The sequence below is a fragment of the Canis lupus genome, chromosome 3, assembly GCF_003254725.2.
Source record: "Canis lupus dingo isolate Sandy chromosome 3, ASM325472v2, whole genome shotgun sequence".
Taxonomy (NCBI): domain Eukaryota; kingdom Metazoa; phylum Chordata; class Mammalia; order Carnivora; family Canidae; genus Canis; species Canis lupus.
Window position 1 is genome coordinate 84650446 of NC_064245.1, and position 18367 is coordinate 84668812.

The 18367-nt window shown below is 51.3% G+C and overlaps 2 long non-coding RNA genes across 2 annotated transcripts; one reads left to right on the plus strand and one right to left on the minus strand.

The window, feature by feature from the left end:
- Positions 1-542: 542 nt before the first annotated feature.
- On the minus strand, positions 543-4649 carry LOC112653744 (uncharacterized). Its single transcript, XR_003132471.3, has 2 exons — positions 3638-4649; positions 543-750 (listed from the first exon to the last, which is right to left on the minus strand). It is a non-coding gene; the product is annotated as an uncharacterized LOC112653744 (long non-coding RNA).
- Positions 3884-5645, plus strand: LOC112653745 (uncharacterized). Its single transcript, XR_003132472.3, has 4 exons — positions 3884-4144; positions 4411-4630; positions 5166-5233; positions 5533-5645. It is a non-coding gene; the product is annotated as an uncharacterized LOC112653745 (long non-coding RNA).
- The last annotated feature ends 12722 nt before the right edge of the window (positions 5646-18367 follow it).

Consider the following 18367-nt stretch of genomic DNA (forward strand, 5'->3'; position numbering starts at 1 on the left):
CCGAAGGTGTGAGGTGAGCTCCAATCCCAAACCCAAATGCTGGTGATGAGGAGGGCCGTTCTCTGGGCACAGCTGGTGAAGCCAGTTTTTGGACTGGCGAGGACCACAGGGAGAGCAGTCAAAAACAAAACAAAACAAAACAAAACAATCGTGTAGGTTTAGCTCAGTGTCTCTCAAGCTTTACCCAGGGACTTTATTAAAATATAGATCCATTCAATAAAATTCTGCATTTCTTACAACCTTTCAGGTAGTGCCAGGCTGCCGTCCACACTTAGATTGGCATGGCTGGAGGCTAAAGGGCACCCGATGACTCTCATTTAAAGGAGGGTTTCCCCGGAGCGCCTGGGTAGCTCGGTCGGTGAAGCATCTGCCTTCGGCTCAGGTCATGACCCCGGGGTCCTGGGATCGAGCCCCTCATCGGGCTCTCTGCTCAGTGCGGAGTCTGCTTCTCCCTCTCCCTCTGTGTTCTCTCTCCCTCTCTCTCAAGTAAATAAATAAGAAATCCTCATAAAAAAATAAAGAGTGCTTCCCACATGCAATCATTCGTTTAAGCACTAATTTATTCCTCCTAATAATATTAGTGTCCCTATTTTTCGGATGAGGAGACCGAAGCAGAGAGAAGTAACTCCCCCTCTAAGGACACGGAGAGTGGAGCTGGGATTCGAGCCAGGCAGCTGGTCCCACCATCTGTTTTCCTAAGAGGCGATGCTCCTGGCACAGAGAAAAATTGCATCATATGTGAATTTTCATCTGTAGGTAACAAGAGATAATGAGAGAGAGAGAGAGAGAAACGCTTTTTTAAACTGTAGATAATTGCCTGCCGTCGTTCCCACTTAGCCATGCCCTAGAGAGCGTGGGGTACCTCCCAGCTATAAATCTGGGGTTCCCTTGGTCCATCCCAGTTCCTTCCCACTTGTCAGACTCTAATGGAACAACATCCCGCCCGCTGAATTTCATTCCAGTGTAAAGACATATTTTGCCACGCGGCGCAGACCCTTCGATGCAGGCCAGCCGCCCATCCTGCGCTCAGCCGAGGACGCGGTGACCTGCTCCCGCTGGAAGAGCAGCTGGTGCGTGGGCCTTACCGACAGAGGAGGTGGACGGCACTCGGCTCCAGAGTTCTCCTACTGTTGTGACCCTATATAGGACTTCGGGCCCAGCCTGCATCCCGTGGGCGTCCCAGGCACCTAACAGTTGCTGAAGTCGTCCCACTGCGGCCCCTTGTCGCCCTGCCTTTCGCGGACTGGTCTCTCTCCCCGGCCGGCCTTGACTTCTTTCTCTGGCTAATACCTACTTCCCCTTCAGACTCCAGCTCAGGCGAGTAGTACCCCTCCCGGAAGCCGTCCTTTGCCCTCCCCGGATGAAGTGAACACCCTGCTCTGTATCTACCCCACCCCCCACCCCATAGAATGCATTGCTCTACATGGTCAGGGGCTCCTGTCTGCTTCCTTCACTGTTAGGGTCAATTCCTTGAGGGTAGGATTTTTTTTTTAAGATTTTATTTGTCCATTTATTTATGTGTCCATTGTCCACAGACAGAGAGAGACAGAGACACAGGCAGAGGGAGAAGAGGCTCCATGCAGGGAACCTGATGTGGGACTCGATCCCGGGACCCTGGGGTCATGCCCTGAGTCTCAGGCAGATGCTCAACTGCTCAGCCACCCAGGTGTCCCGAGGGTAGGATTTTTTTTTTCTCTGTAACCCATGAAGACTAGCCCATGTCTGGTTCCTAATAGGCTTTGGACAAGTGTTTATTGAGTGGACACGGAAAGTGGCCGAGCATGCGCTCTGTGCTGCCCCTCTTCCTGGGACGACTCCAGTGGGCACTTGCTTCTCTCTCTCTCTCTCTTATCTAAGTTGTATTTCTCCTTCAGTTTTCAGCAACACCACCCACTTCCTGGTGCTTCTGGGACAGATGCTGCCCTTTATGACACATCTCTCAAGTTATTATTTCTGGCACATTTGTCTTCCTGCCCAGGCTGTCTGTCCCTAAGGCGCTGTCCCTCATCTGTTGCCCCTTCTAGCACCCTCCACAGCACTGGGGACTCAGTAGGCACCCAATCAATGCTTGCTTAGCAAATCAACAAATAAATCAGTGGGTGGTGATATTTGTGAGTTCAAAGTCAAGGCTTCCATGGGTAGCCAGGGCCGGGGAGACGGGGGCAAGAGATGCCAAGGGCGCTGAATGGAAGAAGGCGCTCCCTTGAGAGGCCGGCTGTGGACTTGCCCTAGCCTGACGGCGAGGCCTCCTTCCATCTGGGGCCCTGGGTGCTTGCGTGCCTCACCCTATTCCTGGCCCTGTTCCCGCTTCCTCCTTGGAGAACTCAGGCCTCTCTCCATGCAGGCAACAAAAATCAAGCACACACATATTAAGCCAAAAAAGCTGGAATTGATTCGCTCATTATTAATAAAAAAAATCACAAGAAGGGCAGGGCTTGGGGATTCCTGGAACCAGGAATTCCAGCAGAATTGGACCCCTCTCCGCCCTTTCTCTTCCCCTTTTCCCTCTGCTCCTGGTATCAGACCGGCACCCTTTATGATATAAAATCTATTGGCTCTGTTCCTCCGGGGGGCCCTCACTGCTACGAGGCCGATAGTAGTTTCTTGAGAAAATGGATTCATACCGTCTCCTCCCAGTCCCCCTCGAATCCCACCCTGCATGTGGCGTGTGGAGAAAGGGGCAGGAGCCTGCCCAGGCCACCTGGGGCCTCGGGGGCACCGCTTTCATCTGTGTCTCTTGGATCGGGGTGTTGAGAGCATCTGAGAGGGCCCACGGGGCCCTGCAGCCTGCAAGGGGAGTGCAGAGGCCCTGGGGGCCCGGAACACCTGCTCCCCATAAGGCAGGGGAGGGGCGCAGGGGATGTGGGATGCAGGGGGCTGGCAGGGAAGCCGAGGCTGGGATGAAGAGGTCTCCCAAAGGCTCGGCGCATGGGAGCGGTTCTCAGCACCCCCCCCCCGGGACCCCCCTCCCCAAGTGTCAATGCTCTCTAGGGACCACGGGGTTGTGCAGGAGGCAGGGAACCCAGGCTCCAGAGCACCCAGCCCCTCAGGCCTCCTTTCTCTCTGCCCGCAGCCTGACTGGCCATGCGGTCTTTCCAGGTTGTCAGGGAAAGATCTAGTCCTTGCCTCAGGGCAGGGCTGGGCCCCTTGGAGCTCTCGGAACTCCAGCCTCTGCCCCACTGGCTGGCTGGGTCCTCAGCCAGGTGATTCAGCCTCTTGAGAAAGTAAAACAGGGGGCACCTGGGGGGCTCAGGGGTGGAACATCAGCCTTTGGCTCAGGGCATGAACCCTGAGGTCCTGGGATCAAGTCCTGCATCGGGCTCCCCATGGGGGGCCTGCTTCTCCCTCTGCCTGTGTCTCTGCCTCTGTGTGTGTGTGTGTGTGTGTGTGTGTGTGTCTCATGGATAAATTTTAAAAAATAAAATAAAATGGGGGTGCCTGGGTGGCTCAGTCAGTTAGGTGTCTGCCTTTGGCTGGGGTCATGATCGAGTCCCACATCAGGCTCCCTGATCAGTGGGGAGTCTTCTCCCTCTGTTCCTCCCTCTGCTTGTGCGCTCTCTCTCTCTCTCTCTCTCTCTCTCTCTCCTTCACCCAAATACATTTCCAAAAAAAGTAAAATGTGCATCCTAACACCTACCTCTTAGTTATGTTGTGAGGTTTATCAAATGAGATGAGGCACGTGGAGCACTTGGCACATGGGGTGGCCACCAAATGCCAGCCGTCGAGGGGCTGTCACCACGGTGTCCCCTCCATGCTCCCGGAGAGATGGGCCCTCTGTGCGGGGAGGGCCAGACCCCCCAGCCGACCTTGTTTCCCCCCAAATGCAGTGGTTCTGGAACTTCAGTGTGTGTGAGAATCACCTGGAGGACTGGCTAAAACCGGTTGCCGGGGCCCCCGCCCCGGAATGTCAGAGTGTGGGGGGGGGCAAGGCCTGAGAAGCTGCGTTCCCACCCTGTCCCCCGAGCGGGGCTGCTCGTCCAGGGACCCTGCTTTGAGGACCGCCCTTGTCACGGAGCCCTGCAGGCCCAGCTGGACGTGGGAGCCGCCAGGGAGGCTCACAACACCCCTGGGACTCTGACTGCAGGGCTCTGGGGGGTCACGTAGCTATCGGCAATGCCTCCCACACGTGTCGCCCGGGCCGCAGGTGGAGAACCGCGGTTCCTGGGGCGGTGCGGGGACAGCGGCCGTGCCCCCGTGTCTGGGGTTAGGACAGGGGGTGGCTGCCGGCTTGCTGTGCAGCGCCCCGGGGAGAAAGTGCAGCTCCCACACTCAGCGGGAGACCCTCCTCTCCGGGTGCCCTCTCTCAGCCCCCCCCCCACCCTCTCTCCACCCTGGCCCGTGAGGTCCCCAGCGCAGGCCTCAGCCCCAAGGTCCGGGCCAAGGCTGACCGGCTTCTCCTTCTGCGTCCAGGTCTCTCTCCGTGTGTTGGGTTTCTGGGGCTGGAGCGCTACCACTGACCACTGGAGTTTTCTGGACTGTAGGCTCTGACCTGCCGAGGGTCCCGCTGTCCCACGCCTGCCACCTGGGACTTGCCCCGGGTCTGCGCCCTCTGGGTCCGGCTCATGCAGCGGGACTTCTGCTCCCTTTGTGGATCCTGTGATGTTCGAGGCATTCATTTAAAACACCAGAGGTAAAGCCTGATATTTAAATTTCCTTACCCTTTGATGTTAACAACGCAAATAGATCCTCAAAGGGTATAATATTGACCTTGGCATCTCGGCTCCTTGAAAAAAAAAAAAAAAAAGGAAGTGCTCCATTGCTGAAATGCATCATTTCTAATTAGAGCCTTTGCTGGGCTGAGGACACTGGAAAGGCCCCTCCCTTGTCCTCCCTCAGCGCTCCCCACCCTGGCTTTCCTGCCCGCTGTACCTTCAGTCTGGTCCCCACACTCTGCCCCCAGCCTCTCCTTTCACGAGCCCCACTCACTCTGACCACAGAGAGCACAGGCAACTTGCCACCCCCCCCAAGGATGGAAGTAGGTGGGGGTGATTTATCATTTCCCATATATTTCTAGGTCTCAGCTAGGACTTTTCTCCCCTGCCCGGGGCCTCTCCAGCCCGGTTCATCTCCTGTATTAGTCAGGACATGATAAGTGATGCTGCTCTAACAGGTGCACCCCCAAATCTCAGAGGCTTACCCTCCAAAAAGGGTTTCTTCTCACTTAGGTTAAAACTGGGCTCGGCGTTCCTCCCCCATCCTGAAGCTGCACTGTCCTGAAACCGTAGTTTCCTAAGTACGTGTGTCACTGCGGGAGAGGAAGAGAGGGATGGAGGAGGGACACATTGGGCCTGTAAGTGACACAGGTCATCTCTGCTCCCTGTCGGTTGGCCCAAAGTAGCCGCGTGGCCCCAAGCAGACTGTGGGAAGCGCGTGGAATTTTGGGTGAGCAGAGCACTAACTGCTACATCACCCCTTCCCAGGAGAAGTGGCCCCGGGGAACGTACTCTGTTTTCATGATGTTGCCTTGGATTTCCCAGCAAGACCAGCCCAGGGTATGGAGGGGGTGCCCTTAACTCTGCGTTTAACTTCCAGATGCATACTCTGTCCTTCTGGGACTCGGAATCTCCTGGATCTTTCTGCTCTTTGTCAGTTGGGTTCCGTCGGTGGAAAATGAGCACTGGGGAAGTCAGAAGCAGCAATGGCAAGTTACCAGCAGGAAATGAGGAGGTTGGAGGGGAGGGAGTGCTTTTCCCATATGGACATAGTTAACCCTGTGACAACCCTCTTTTCCCCCATTTTCAGGTAAAGAAACCAAGAAACAGAGAGGATAAGTAATTTGCCTAAGAACACACGGCTCGAAATGGTAACATTTGGATTTGCACCCAGGGAGTCTAGCTCAAGAGTCCTTGCTGTTAACATCTATCCTACCACGCCACATTGCAACCCACGTGTGGGACCCCGGAGCCCGGCCTGCCTAGGTCTGGGGGCGCATGTTCCTGCGGCCTTCATCTCCTGGCTTCAGTGATGGCTCTGGCCCCCAGACTCCCCACCTTCTAGGTCCAAGGAGGCTGTAGTTGCGGGATCTCTGGGCCTCTGTCACTGCAAGGCCTCTGCTTACCCTGTGATTTCTTTTTCTTTCTTTTCTTCTCTCTCTTTTTGAAGCTCTCTAGTTCAGCACAGCACAGTGCTGCCCTTCTTTGTCAGTTTAATTGCATTTTCCAACAAGATACACTGAAGTCCTGACCCCAGGTCCCCAGAGTGTGCCTTTATGTGGAAATGGGGTGGGGGCGGTGCTACAGATGCAATTAGGTAAGATGAGGTCATAGGGGAGAAGGGAGGGCCCTTAATCCAAGATCACTGGTGTCTTTATCAGAAGAGGGAAGTTTGGACGCAGATGCGTGGAGAGAACACCATGTGAAGACAGAGGCAGTCACTGGACGGATGCGTCTACAAGCCAGGGAGTGCCAAGGATTAGCCACAGCCACCGGAGGCTGGGCGACAAGCATGGGATGGGTTCTCTCTCAAAGCCTCCAGAAAGAACCAACCAACCCTGCTGATGCTTTGATTTTGGATGTCTCACCTCCAGAACCACAGACAACAAGCTGGTTGCTCGAAGCCACCCAGTTTGCGGTGCTCTGCTACGGCAGCCCGAGTGAAGGAACACCCTCCTTTGCCGTGGCTGCTCCCTCTGTCCCCATCCCCACCACTGCCCTCTCTCACAGTGCCGCTCTGGCCCCTCTGGCTTCCTCGCCCCTCCAGTCGGGACTCCAGGGCCTCAGGACCTTTGCACTTGCTGGGCCCTCTTGCTGAAGATATGATTTCCCTCAGATGTTCACATGGTGCCTTCCTTCATCATACATTCCTGGGCAGGCTGGAGAGGCTTAAGGACCACTACTCATACTTCAGGTCCTCTGGTCCTCAGGCAGACTACTAAAATCTGCCCGCAACTGTAAACAACACCAAAGATCTCAACAAATATTCACCAGAAGAAGCAAACCTCCTGCAAGGAGCTTGCTGAGGAACGGACATTCTAGAGCTAGCTTGAGTTGGCTTGCCCACCCGGGATCTTCTGGCTCTTCTCTTCCACTGCGTCGTGTCGGAGATCAGCTGTCTGAAGTAGAAACAACAACGTGTCGGTCCGCAAGGTCTTTGGCCTCCAAAAGTCACAGAGAAGCCAATAATGAATGTCTTGGGACATTCAGCAAACTGGAAGCCCTGACAAAACTGATAGATTTGGTGACGGCTGTGACAAGAGAGCATGACTGAAGAGGAGGAATCAGGTCAAGGAGCAACCGACACCAGGCAAACAGAAACCACCTCACACCCCTGAGGGTCAAAAAAGAACAAAACAGAAACAAAAACAACAACAAAACAAAAGGACCACAAGGAAACCCCAGCAAATAAGGTTAGCGAGGATGTGGAACGCTTGCCGCATTGTTGGTGGGAATATGAAATGGTGTAGCCACTCCGAAGAAGAGTATGGAGGTGGCTCCAGAAAATAGAATTAGTGTGTGATCCAGCGATCCCACCTCTGGGTATATACAGAAAAGAAGGAAAAGCACGGTCTTGAAGAGTTATTTGTACACTTATGTTCGTAGCAGCGTTATTCTAAGTAACACTTAGTATGGCTTCCAGTAGCTATATATATATTTATATATATATATATATAAATATATATATACTATATTATATTTAAGCTCTAAGGTAGCTAAAAGCAACCCAAGTGTCCATCAGCAAGTAAATAAATGTATACACAAAATGCGGTACACACACACACACACACACACACACACGTGCGTGCACGCGTGCTCCCACACTGGAATATTACTCAGCCTTGAATAGGAAAGACAATCTGACACCTGCTGCAACATGGATGGACCTCGAAGATACGATGTTCAGTGAAGCAAGGTAAGCACAAGAAGAGAGACTGTGATTCCACTCACCTGACATACGCAGAGCCGCCATATGCATGGAGGTAGGAGGTAGAAGGGTGGCGGCCAGGGGCTGGGGAGCTCGGGGAGGCGCTGTGGCATGGATATAGTTTCAGTTTTGCAGGATGAAAGGAATCCTGCAGGTTGGCTGCACAGCAATATGGGCGTACTTATTGAGTTCTATACTTAAGAATGGTTAAGACGGTACGTGTTATGCTGTGTATGTTTTGCCAAAACTAAAAATTGTGTTTAATTAAAAGAAGAAACGTGAGAGTGATGCACCTGTCCGAGAGAGAGAGAGAGAGAGAGAGAGAGAGAGAGAGAGAAGAGTGGGTCTTTGGTTCAGCCTGGTCAGCGAGCTGTGGCCGCAGCCCAGACGCGTCTCCCAGGCCTGTTCCTTCAGCAGGTCCTGAGGGAGGTAGGCCTTGAAAGAGAGAGAGGCGTAAATGAGGTAGACATCCCCCCAAATCTAAAATCCTTCAAGTCTAAGACCTGATTTAGACTGCAGATGCCCTGCTTAAGCTAGAGAAATAAATGCATGGCTCTTTTTTTTTTAATTGCATTTTTTGAACAGGTAAGATGTGCATATTGTCCCAGATTCGAAAGGGGCTGCACAGCAGATGGTGTGCAAGTAAATTTCCCTTCCACCCTGGCCCAGCCACTCTCTCTCTCTCCTCTGAAGCAGCCACTGATGTGGGTCCTTTCAGAGAAAAGCAGACTTACTCCCCTCTCCCCCTTTTGTTTTTACCTGAATAGTAGTATTCTGGGCCCATTATTCTGTCCCTTGCTTTATCCTAAAAGTATATCCTGGACATGCTTCATACCCACATAGGTGAAAGTGCCTCCGTTTTCTCCTCTTTCCCTTGGAGGGAATTTATTTATGATCTGACATAAAAGGGACCATAGAGAGCCTATGGCCTGACGCCCACCTTCAGAGTGACCAGTTCTTGAAAGTCACCACCACTTCCTCCTCCTACTGTTTATTATTTATTTTTTTAATTTCCAACAAAAACAAGGAGGCTAGCACAAGGAGCCCCGTGGCCCAAGCAGATGCATTCATTATCAAGATTCTGCGACATTTACTTCATCTTTAATGTGCTCAGCTTTTGATTCCTGGCGGATGCATTTCAAGGCCAGCGTTTCTTCACGCCTACTCTCTTGTCGCTCTGAAACATCTCCACACTGTGTCATATAACCACAGATTGACGACTGTGCCTCGCGAAATTAAGAGTGATTCTCTGATATTATCCTACGCCTCGCCTATAAGCAAATTCCCCCAGTCGTTGCAGAAATGTCCCTTTCAGAGCTGGCTTGTTCAAGAAGATCCATACATTACGTGAGCCTGTTATGTCTCTTCAGTCTCTTTTAATCTTTTTTTTCCCCACCCTCTTTTCATCTCGAATACTCCTACCGCTATCTTTATCTCACACGGCTACCTTGTAGAAATGGGGTCAGTAGTCCTGCAAAATGACCTACTTTCTGGATGTGTCCCTTTGCCTCTTTGTGGTCTCATGGAAGTCATTGTACCTGTTCCCCGAGTCCTCCCCACTTCCTGTAAATGGAAGGGTTGGCTCTGGGGGCACAACAGGCAGGGACACCTCCTGCAGGTACTGCAGGCTGGGGTTGCAGCACTTTGGGAAACGCACCCTGTCCTACTTTCTGTGGCGCTCAGATTGATCATTGGTTGGGGGAGCGCAGCCTGATACCCCCCATAGCCAAGTCCCCCATCTGTCTGTCACCTAACGAGTTCATCCACTGGGGATCATTGCCCGAATTGATGATTTCCCCCGGAGTTACAAAATGACAATGCTCTGCTTCCCTCCTTCCTCCCACGTGTCTCAGGCTGCATTCCTCTGCCGGGCGTGCAGGACCCAGAGAACCCCTCTAAGCCACAGGTCTTGGTCTGAATGGCCTGTGGCCTTTTCTAAGACTCAAATCCACACCAAGATCTCATTTCTCGAATATCACAAAAAATCCAAAGACTCTCCCTTCAACTCAGAAACCAAGTCTGAGAGGACAATTCTAAAAAATCATTTCCCCAGGTTGGCATGGCTGGGAAGAGCACCTGGCTGCCCAAGGTACCTGACTGCTTGGGTGTAGAGCTTCGGAAAGTTCTGCTTCAAACAGAAATCAATCACATTATTTACTACCACACCCATACCCCCCCCCCACCCCCGCCCCAACACACACAAGATATTCAAAACCAGATCAAGAATTAAACCCCCAATGCAGCATTTCCTGTGTGTGACATTCTTTCAGAAACCTACGTTCCGTTCCGGGTTCCTGCCCTGGGGCACCCACTTTGGGAGGTCAGGGTGGTGACCTAAACCTGTTGCTAAGAGTTCTGGGAAAATAACCATTCGGGAACAAGACACCCCCTGAAGTTCAAAACGGAACCTAAGAACAAGGCTTTGAGAAAATTCATATTTCCTGTTGCTCGTAACCTTTCCTTGTTTGTCGGAGCAAGTTCTCAGGTCTTCCTTTTCTACCTGCTGTCCCACAGGTGAGAGTAATTGTCCAAGGATCACCTTTGGCTGAAAAGAAACAGGTTTTGGAACGCCCCTGCTGTGGTTGTCCTCACTTCTATTTGTCTCCTTGACACTTCTTTGCTCATCTGTTGAGCTGCTTGCTTGGGATTAGCCTGGCTGAAGGGAAAGTGTTATTTTATTTTTACTTAGGCTTTAAAAAAAAAAAAAATCAGTCTCTGAAACAAATCAATTCCAAAACCAATAAAATCAGAGGTTGGAAAAAAAAATCAGAGGTTGGGAGAGTTAGAAAGGGATGCAGGAGCATCTAGGCCATCAGACTCAGGGCTTTTCAGCTAAGAGGCATCTTTAGAGAGTTTGTAATCAATTCTCTATTTACAGTTATGGCAAACTGAGCCCTAGGGGGATAGGGTGACTTTACCTGGGATCCTGAAGTGAGGTTGAAGCTTGAAACCAGGTCTCTCCATTAGAACATGAGGGGCCCCTCCCCACATTTTACGCACAACGAGCAAGAGGTCTGGAGAGGATAATCATGTCATTTGTCCAGAGTTAGGGAGGTACTGAGAGCCTGCTCTGGGCCAGGTACGGCGCCAGGCATGTCATTACACCACATTGCTCCCAGAACGAGTAAGTGTGTCCTTTAGAAGGAGTAAATGTGTCCATTCTTCATGTGCCATGCAGCTGTTTCCCACAGAAAGCTCATTAGATGTGAATATTCAGCATTTTGTCATTGCAGCTTCTTTATCTCCTAATGGGTGAAATTCGCTCGCTGTGCTTTTTAAGGACAATTTTGCATGTATCAAAATATCCTCCAAAGGAAACAGCGACCCTAGATTCTCCGAAGTATGCCATTTCCTCCTCGTGTGAAGTAAGAGTGTGGAAGGGGCGGCCTAGAGGCCCAAGTTCTACACCTGGCCCTCCCCCCCCAACCCCTCAGCTGAGTGACCTTGGCCAAGTCCCCTGGCCTTCTCTGGCCTCACCTGCCTCCTGTGTTGAGCAAGGAGAAGGATATTCGCGAGAGATGATGCAACGACATCCAGCGGATGCAGCCACTGCATTCGTTTGCCAGGGCCACCATAATAAGTCCCACAGATTGGGCGGCTTTTGACAACCGAAATGGATTTTCTCACAGTCCAAGCTCAAGGTTATGGGCAGGCTTGGTTCCTTCTGAGGCCTCTCTTCTTTCTGTGTCTCCACAGTCTTTCCTCCCTGGACACCAGGATTAGGACGCAGCCTGATGCCCCCTCTTGATCCTAATCCTCTCTCTGAGACCCGGTCTCTAAATACAGAGGTGCTGGGGGGTCAAAACCCCAACATGTGAATCCTGAGGGACACGGTTCAGCCCACAACACCTACTCTGTTTATGTAACTGTGTTAGTCATTCTAGACACTGGAGAATCAACCGCCCTTATTTGTCTTCCCTTTGCCTTGCTGGAAGCACATCCAGGAGGCCGGGGCTCACTGGCACTCACTGGGATCACCGTCCCTCCATCACCCAAAGCCACTGCAGTTTTGGCAAGAGCTGGTGCAAAGTTCAGGGAGAGCCCAAACGAAGTTAAGAGTTGGGTGTTTGGGGGATCCCTGGGTGGCTCAGCGGTTGAGCGTCTGCCTTTGGCTCAAGGTGTGATCCTGGAGTCCCAGGATCGAGTCCCGTGTCGGGCTGCCGGCATGGAGCCTGCTTCTCCCTCTGCCTGTGTCTCTGTGTCTCTCTCTCTCTGTGTATCATGAATAAATAAATAAATCTTTTTTTTTTTTTTAAAGAGTCGGGTATTTGGTGAGAAAACAGCAACAACAACAACAACCAACCAAGAGTGACCCTTTTGGGACTCTCCATCCTCTGCCTGACTTCTCCCCCAGAGCCACAGACCAACGTGCAAAAGGCAGGGGCCCGCAGAAGCCAAGTCCTGCTCTCTGGGTTACAAACACCAAATGACGGTTGTGTGCTCGGGTATTTTATCTCTGTAATGTGAGCCCACGTCAAGTGGGAGCACAAATAAAAATTTAAAAAAAAAATCACCATTTCAGAAGGCAGGTTTTGCTTATTCCGCAAGGTAAATCACCAGAGGTGCCATTTTCCTGGGAATCTCCAAACCAGACTTCAGTTTGGTTTTTTGGATTTTGGATGTTTTTCTAAACACAACTGTCTTCATTTGAGCTGCCCAGAGAGGATGTGCCCCTCTGGGTTTTCCCTCAGCTCCAGAGGGCAGCAAGCCGCATGCCCCTTGCAGATGGTCACCCAATGTTCCAGCATCGCATTTACGAGGCTTAAGCGGCTCCGATGTATTCCAGGGTGCATATGCTCAGCAGAAAAGTTCAGAAGCTGGCGACCCACGTTTGCCCAAATTGATTCCACATCTGCCTTAAGTGAACCGCTCTCTCTGATACAAGCGCGCTTGGTTGTTTTTCCTCCCCTCCTCTCCCAAGCCAGTGTGTGTGATTAGAGGTTGAAAAGAAAGGGGCTATTTTAGAAAAGAAGCAAAACACGGTGAAGGTCAGCCTGGGGTTCAGAATATTGCTGTCGGTTTCTGTCCCTTCTTTGAAGGCGACGGAGTTAATTCTGCTGTTGTAAGACATCCCAGGCCCTCGCTCACTTGCTCACACTGCACAATCCTCTAGTGTTTGGAAAGCTTGTTGCAGTAAAAGTCTCAACCAATAGAAAAATCAGGAAACCTCATCTATCCAGAACCATGCAGAAATAAAAAGCAAAAACCAAAAAGAAAAAAAAATATCCTTGGGGCAGCCAAAATGTCACAAAGCCCTTGCAATTCAACTGTATCAGAGCTTCCAAATCCACATGAAAGGCGGTTACTTTCATTTGATGCCAGATTCCAAAATTTTGGCTAAGTGCTTCCCAATCTCACTGCAGACTGGGAGATGAAGCCGGGGCCTGCTCCTTACCAGCTGTGAGGCAGGGCAGAGAGAGATAAGGGACCCGGAAAGCTCACCAGCACAGCAGGTAAGCGCCTGACCCATCCCAGCAGCCCCTCAGGCACAGCTGCACAATCACAACAAACCCAAGTCATAAAGAGCTGCTGAATTATGTCCAACATCCTTTATTTAAGGTGGAAATGACATGTGAAACACATTTCAGAAAAGTAATTCAGATCATAAAATTAAGGGGCGCCTGGGTGGCTCAATGGGTTAAGCCCCAGGCTCTAGATTTTGGCTCAGGTCATGATCTCAGGGCCGTGAGATAGAGCCCTGGTCGGGCTGCGTGCTGAGGGTGGAGCCTGCTTCAGATTCTCCCCCTCTGCCTGCCCCCCACTCTCTCTTTCAAAACAAACACCCCACAACTCTTTGCACTATAAGTGAGATGCCTAGTCAAACCTCTTGGTTGCATGAGACAAAAACCCAATCTAAAATGGTGCAAAAAAGGAAATTAACAGTACTATTAATCCAGAAATCTCCTTGATTCAGACACCAGTGGATCCAGGAGGTGGAAACAGCAGCATCAGGACCTGGCTTCTTTCTTCTGTTTCCTCCTCCAACAGCGTTCGGTAGACCAGCTCTGCCCTCATGGCGGCAAGAAGGCTGCCAACACCTCCGAATCTGGTGAAGACGTCACCCTCCTCTAGTCTGACCACACAGGCCAGGAGTCCGCCCAACCCACGGACTGGCCAAACGTGGATCACATGCCTACTCCCGCGTAAAGTCAGCTTCACCCGGAGCAGGGCGACGGACGGGGTGGGACGAGCCAACAGGGAGTGGGAGGAGAAGAGAAGAGGGGTGCAATGTTCCCGTGAGAGAGGGAGCGAGGTGCTGGCAAGAGGAGCCGTTGAGGCCTACCGGGGGACATGAAGCCTGTAACTGTCTAGGAGATCCAGCGCCTCTTCCTTGGGGCTCTGGGTGTAACACTTAACCATTCACAAATGATTGTGACCTAGGACTTTTGTATTTGAAAAAAATGATCACGGCAATGTAAACGGATTGTGATGACTGAATTCCCTTTTGCACCATTTTGGGTTTGGTTTTCTGTCACTTGCAACCCAAAGGTTCTGGACAGCATCATTCATTCATTCATTCATTCATTCATTCATTGCATTTCATTTCCATTATGTACGGCCACCCAGAGAGCCCCAGGAGGAGGAGAGGGCTGCAGACTGTTCCCCAACTCTCCTGAGGAGCAGCAGGGACCCCTCCTTTCTCTCTGGTATGTTCAGATGGTCAGGGTTTGGGAAAGGCTGCTTAGGGGAGTAGTGAAGGGCCCCCTGCTACTTCCAGTCAGCTGGGAGAGCCTCAGGGAGGGCAAGCCAGGGGCCACCACCTGGGAACCCCTCCGCCGGGGCCGGTGGCCATGGGGTTAATGCCTTCTTGGGGCACATGTTCAGCTCCCCTGCCGTCCCACACACACAGGGGTGCCAGGGAGCAGGGCATGTCCTGCAGAAGGCCCCAGGCACGAGCAGGAGAGGTCTGGGAGCGTGAACTGGCCTCTGCCTCTCCGAGGAGTCCCCTCCCGGGTTGAGACCAGGGTGCTCTCATCTGCTCATGCAGCAGAACAGAGGAGCCTCGGGCAGGCCAGGAGCAGGGGAGCTTGCTGAGCATAGTGAGGCCTTGCGAGCCTTGCACTGGCCTGGACCTGAGAACGTGGGATTGAGCCTCCAGCTCAATGCTTTTCAGCCTACCTGGGGCCAAGCCCCGTTTTCATTTCTAAGCGCCAATCTACGGCAGCCCTGTAAAATACAATAAAATTAGTGTCATTGGGAAATTCTTTTATTATTATTTTTTTAAAGATTTTTCATGAAGAAAAAAAAAGATTTTTCATGAGAGACACAGAGAGAGAGGCAGAGACACAGGCAGAGGGAGAAGCAGGCTCCATGCAAGGAGCCCGACGGGAGACTCGATCCCAGGTCTCCAGGATCACGCCCTGGGCTGAAGGTGGCGCTACACTGCTGAGCCACCAGGGGCTGCCCTGGAAAATTCTTTTAAAATATTTTATTTATTCATTTGACAGAGGGTGAACGGCAGGCAGAGGGACGGGGGGAGAGGGAGAAGTGGGCTCCCTGCTGAGCAAGGGGCCCCCGCGGGGCTAGATGCCAGGACCCTGGGATCATGATCTGACCCCTGGCAGGTGCTTGACGGACTGAGTTGCCCAGGCGCCCCTTACAGGGCATCGCACCCACCGCCTCAGGCATGCAAAGCACGCACTCTCCTACTGAGCTACACCCCCCGAGGCGGAAATCTCTAAAAAAGTAAAAAACAAAACAAAACAAAACAAAACAAAAAACCCGAAAAAACAAAACCACAATGCAAACTTATGGTTTTAATTCAGATTCAAAAGATAAAAACTCACCTGTCACGTGGCCATGGACACATCTGAAGGCGTTTATGAATTAAGTAGGACGGATCGGGGTGACCTTGACGTCCAGGGTGACCGCCACGTGGTCTGAAGCTGCCGCCCCCTTCGTCTGCCCCCCTCTCATTCTGTCAACCGATCACTGGGTCCCTCCAGACACTAATGAGTGCCTGCTCCAGGCCACCGTCGGGCGGTCTCCCCCGCACACCTGCATAGCTTTGCTAAGTCCACACCCTTGTCACTCATGCGTCTGAATCCCCGCATGCTTCACGGCTCCGCGGAGCATCAGCTGCTCCACTGATGATACCTAGCGGCTCTCACTGATCTGGCCTCCGCTGGCCCTGGCATTGGCTGGGTCCACTTTACCTCCAGGGTCCCCACTGTCCCCAGCAGTCCTACAGGGTACGTTTTACCGCCCCTCCTAGAGCCTCTGCTCCTTCCACTGAACAGCATGGTTCTCTGGAAAGTTCCCGATTCAACTTCTTTTTCTTCTCAAGCCAATCTCTGCACCGGTTTTAAAAAAGCTTTGAGGATGACGTGCATCTAGAAAAGAACGTGAATTTCTCATACAGCTCAGTGGAGTCTCCATAAACTGAATACACCCGTGTAACCCGCACCCGGATCAAAAAGTAGGACCTAGCAGCCCCGTGAAGACGCCTCTAGCACTTCCCGGGTACTAACCCTCCCCCCTCCCGAGGGTAGCCACCGTCCCGAACTTCTAACTGCATGGCTTAATTTATCCTGTTTTTATTCATCCAAATGGAATCTAAAAGTACTCTTGCAACTGGCTTCATTTATTCAGCACTGTTTGCGGCTTCATTGTATTGTTCATTCTCATTGCTGTATCGTATCCCATCATGTGAATATATCACAGCTTATTTTTCCATTGTACTGTTGACGGGCATTTGGCCGCTGTGAACATTCTGGTACATGTCTACGGATGAATCTACAATTGCATTTCTGCTGCATCAGGAGTAGAACTACAGGGGCCCAGGGCTGGTGAATGCCCAGTGTCGGAAGATACCCCGAACATCTGGGAGGGCACTTTTCATGTTCCGCATCATCTCGATCTTATTTGTGACTTCATTTCCCTTCCTAGGTTGTTAGTGGTTTCTAACTGAATAAATACTGTTTATGCCCCGCCTCATTTTCTTACCCCCCCCCCCCCCCCCCGCCTCATTTTCAAACGAGGGATCTAACGTACAGGATAGGACACTGGAGTGAGAAAGCAAAGAAGACAAGGTCTGGAGGGGGAAAGGATAAAGTGAGTGCGGTGGCCCATATAAATTCCACAAGGGCTTAGGTACTTTGTAAAAAGCTGGAGCACAACTGTGGCTGAGCTTCCTGCCAGCCAGAGGGAAACAAGCTACCCACACGAGGCTCACAGGGTAGATGGAGTGACTGCTGGGCAGTGTAGCTATTTCTGGTTCTGAGAAGTAAAGACTTGTCAGCCTGAACCTTCCTCAAGAGGATATTGTTTGACGCTGAAAACGAAGGATCCAACTTCATTTTGGTAATAAAAAATTCTCGATCACTCTCCCTGATAGCCTCCCTTCATGTGGACATGACAAAGCATGGTTCACTACAAGTGTGCTGCAAGCAACTAGTGCAAACTAGACACACAATTTTCAGGTCTGACTAAATGTGAGAAACACAACTAGACTCAGAGCAAGGTCTAGGGGCCTATAGGGTCTCCGAGACCTTTTCAGGAGATCAGCATGGCAAAAAGGACTTTTATAATACCACTAAAGCTGTTTTGCTTTTTTTTTTTTCCAAGTCTGAGATAGAATTCAGTGATTCCTCAGTCTTATGTAACACCCAGTGTTCATTACATCACGTGCCCTCCTTAATGCCCATCCCCCAGTTGCCCCGTCCTCCCACCCATCCTCCCTCCAGTGACCTTCAGTTTGTTTCCTAGAGTGAAGAGTCTCTTATGGTTTGTCTCCCTGATTTCATCTTAATTTTTCCTTCCCTTCCCCTATGTTCAACTGTTTTGTTTCTTAAGGTCCACATGAGTGAAATCATAGGGTATTTCTTTCTCTTATTTTGCTTAGCATAATGCCCTCTAGTTCCATCCACTGTGTTGCAAATGGCAAGATTTCATGCTTTCTGATGCCTGAGTAGTATTCCATTGTGGGTCTATACCACATCTTCTTTATCCATTCATCTGCCAACGGACATCTGGGCTCTTTCCATATTTTGGCTACCGTGGACATTGCTGCTATAAGCATCGGGGTGCATGTGCCCCTTCGGATCACCGTTTGTAACCTTTTGATAAATACCTAGAGGTGCAATTGCTGGGTCATAGGGTAGCTCTATTTTTAAGTTTTTGAGGAACCCTCATACTGTTTTCCAGAGTGGCTGTACCAGTTTGCATTCCTACCAACAGTGTAGGAGGGTTCTCCTTGCCTTTTTTTTTTTAAAGATTTATTCATGGGGGGGGGGGGCAGAGAGAGAGAGAAATTGAGAGAGAGAGAGAGAGAGAGAGAGAGAGAATCCCTAGCCAGACTCCCCACTGAGCATGGAGCCAGACGCCAGGGTTCCATCCTAGGACCCTGAGATCATGACCTGAGCCGAAACCAAGAGCCGGCCATTTAACTGACAGCACTACCCAGGTGCCCCTGCTTCTTTGCCTTTTTTACTCTCATCTTCTTATGAGTATGTACAATGGAGTTTCCCAGAGGCCACGTGACATGTGGTATAGCAACAGCTCGAAT